Here is a 3289-nt window from a genome sequence, read left to right as displayed (position 1 = left end):
TTCCTGAATGCACAGACTGAGTCACAAAACTCCCCTTTGTAGGGAAAAGAAAGAGAGATCAGACTGTTACTGTGTCTATGTAGAAAAGGAAGACATAAGAAACTCCATTTTGACCTGTACCCTAAACAATTGTTTTGCCCTGAGATGCTGTTAATCTGTAACTTTAGCCCCAACCTTGAGCTCACAGAAACATGTGTTGTATGGAATCAAGTTTAAGGGATCTAAGACTGTGCAAGATGTGCCTTGCTAACAAAATGTTTACGGGCAGTATGTTTGGTAAAAGTCATCGCCATTCTCCATTCTTGATAAACCAGGGGCACAACGCACTGAGGAAAGCTGCAGGGACGTCTGCACTGGAAATCCAGGTATTGTCCAAAGTTTCTCCCCATGTGATAGCCTGAGATATGGCCTCGTGGGACGGGAAAGACCTGACTGTCCCCCAGCCCCACACCCTGAAGGGTCTGTGCTGAGGAGGATTAGTAAAAGAGGAAAGCCTCTCGCAGTTGAGATAAGAGGAAGGCCTCTTTCTCCTGCCTGCCCCTGGGAACTGAATGTCTCAGTATAAAACCCGATTGCACATTTGTTCTATTCTGAAATAGGAGGAAAATCCGCCCTGTGGCGGGAGGTGAGACATATTGTCAGCAATGCTGCTCTGTTACTCTTTACTCCACTGAGATGTTTGGGTGGAGAGAAGCATAAATCTGGCCTATGTGCACATCCAGGCATAGTAACTTCCCTTGAACTTATTTGTGACACAGATTCCTTTGCTCACATGTTTTCTTGCTGACCTTCTCCCCACTATCACCCTGCTTTCCTATTGCATCCCTCTTGCTGAGATAGTGAAAATAGTAACCAATAAATACCGAGGGAACTCAGAGACTGGTGCCGGTGCAGGTCCTCTGTATGCTGAGCACTGGTCTCCTGGGCCCACTGTTCTTTCTTTCTCCTTCGTCTCTGTGTCTTATTTCTTTTCTTAGTCTCTCGTCGCACCTGATGAGATATACCCCCAGGTGTGGAGGGGCAGGCCACCCCTTCACCCTTATCACAGGCAAAGTGAACAGAGAATTCAGACTTTGCTTTGTACCTCTTCAGGAATGAAACTGAGTGAGACGTTTCCTCTGGTCGTTAAATCCAGTGCCCCTTTTCCTTAAAGAAACTGCTGATGCTAAACTTGGGATGTCATTTATCTTTGTTTTCAAAAGTCAGCCCTCAAAATTCAGAGCCCCTGGTATCCTTCATGTCTTGTTCCCAAGTGTCTTGGCATGTTCTTGAGCCCGGTCTATCCCAACCATTTTTATTCTCTCAACTCCACTCTCCACAGTTGTGTCTCTCCATCATCTATCACCTCCATTATGTCAGAGAATTTTTTCTTTACATCTATTTATTAACTGAAGACTGGCTCCATTCAAAAAATAATAACTTTTCTCCAGGACTTTCAGGCTCCCCACTTATGCTAATTCAAACAGTATGATATACTAAGTCATAGATTTTTCCTTCAGTCTACTGGGGTTTTAAACCAAATACACTTAATAAATCCTTCACCTTGAGAACCTGAATGAGGTAATCTATGTACAGTTTTTAGCACAGTTCCTAGAACATAGGATTAGCAATCAAACATTGTGGAATAATACTATTATTCCAGACCATTACTACCCCTCCCTTTCTATTATCAATGTAAAAATGAAAGATAAAACCTGATCCATTAAAGTCCACATAATTTGGATATAATATACTGTTTCTTCTCTCTTTGCTTTCAGCCGCAGGTGTTGTGATCATTATCTCATTTATTGAACACTTAGCATATGCCTCTGTCTACCTCCTACCTTTATTTGTTAAATGACTTCGATATCCCATTGGTTAATCCAGCCCAATAATTTAGCTTCTCATTTCATTGATGTATTCATCTTTAGGATTTATTCTTCCTCAAATTATACTTCATTCCTGTTTTCATGCAGGAATTCACTCCTGGCATTTATCAGAGAATTAATATTTTACTACATCTCTCAATGAATTTAAAAAATGGGAAAATGTAATCTCTTGAAAAGATTAAAACATATTAGTCAACCTAGAAATATTTCTCTTTGAAGATATTCACGGACATAAGGGCAAATGCAAACATAGGAAACACTAACACATGGAATCCAACTTTCACGTTTTCAGGAACCGGTATAAAAGCATGTAGGGGAGAAATGATCATGATCAAATCATTTGGTCTAGTTTGTAAGTGTTGTCATGTTGTAATTGTGCTTCATGGCAGTGTCTACTACATGGCACTGCTACTTCATGGCAATGAGTCATCTCTGCAAAGAAAATACATATTAATGGATTTCTGACTACTTTTTATGACGTAGAAAGCAGAAATAGCATCATATCAATTCCAATAACAAGAAAAAATGAACAACTTAAAAATCATAACATTGTTAATTCATCTGACCTGAGTTTGCAGGTTACTAAAATTCTACCAGAACATTCCTGATACACTCGTTAATGACATTTATTATATATACATCACCATTGCCTTTGTTAAACCTCTTTAAAATCTGTTTTGAGACAGTTTCCTTTTGGCTTCATGACAGTAAACTCTTCTTTTAGTACTTTCATCTCTTCTGACACTTGTTCTCAATTCCCATGCAGAGGCATTCTCCTTTACCCATGCCACTAAATATTAGATTTTTTTTCAAGGTTTATACCAGGGTCTCTTCCCTTCTCATTGTACACATTCTCCTTAATCTATTTTGTTTTTCTCATAGGTGACTTCTAATCTCTCTAGTTCTTTATTTAATAGTACCATACTTCATGTTAAATTCCTACTTGGCATGTCCTCGTAATGATCTCAACTTTAATATGTGCAAAATCAAACATCCTCTATCAATCTTCTGAACTTCTTGCAAAACTTGCCTTTCTTTGTCACCACCATCTGTTCAGTTGTGAATTCTAGAAATGTAAGATTTTTTATTAATCATCTAAACTATCTCATTTAGTAGTTTTTTACCTCTGAGATATATCTAAATTCACTCTTTGCACTATAGTTTATACCACACCACTTAATCTTGATTCAATACTACAATACTTCAAAATCGAATGTGTCCTTCTCCTAAGCACCTAGTATTCATGATGGCATCAGACATTCCGGAATACATACACTGTACATTGAAAATAGGCATTAAAAACTCAGTAGTAAAAAACAGGGTTATACTGAAGACTGGTAAACAGAGGTCCCTCATAGTAACAACCCAATTCAATTTAAAGCAATATCCTTTAAAGAGGTAAGATAATTATTTCAATTTGA

The 3289-nt window shown here is 38.3% G+C and overlaps 1 pseudogene; it reads left to right on the top strand.

Moving 5' to 3' along the window:
• The first annotated feature begins 254 nt into the window (after positions 1-254).
• LOC126954376 (uncharacterized) lies at positions 255-2754 on the top strand (annotated as a pseudogene).
• The last annotated feature ends 535 nt before the right edge of the window (positions 2755-3289 follow it).

Source organism: Macaca thibetana, chromosome 5 (genome assembly GCF_024542745.1).
Source record: "Macaca thibetana thibetana isolate TM-01 chromosome 5, ASM2454274v1, whole genome shotgun sequence".
Lineage (NCBI taxonomy): Eukaryota > Metazoa > Chordata > Mammalia > Primates > Cercopithecidae > Macaca > Macaca thibetana.
The sequence above is the reverse complement of the archived record's forward strand: the minus strand, read 5'-3'. Positions and strand labels throughout refer to the sequence as shown.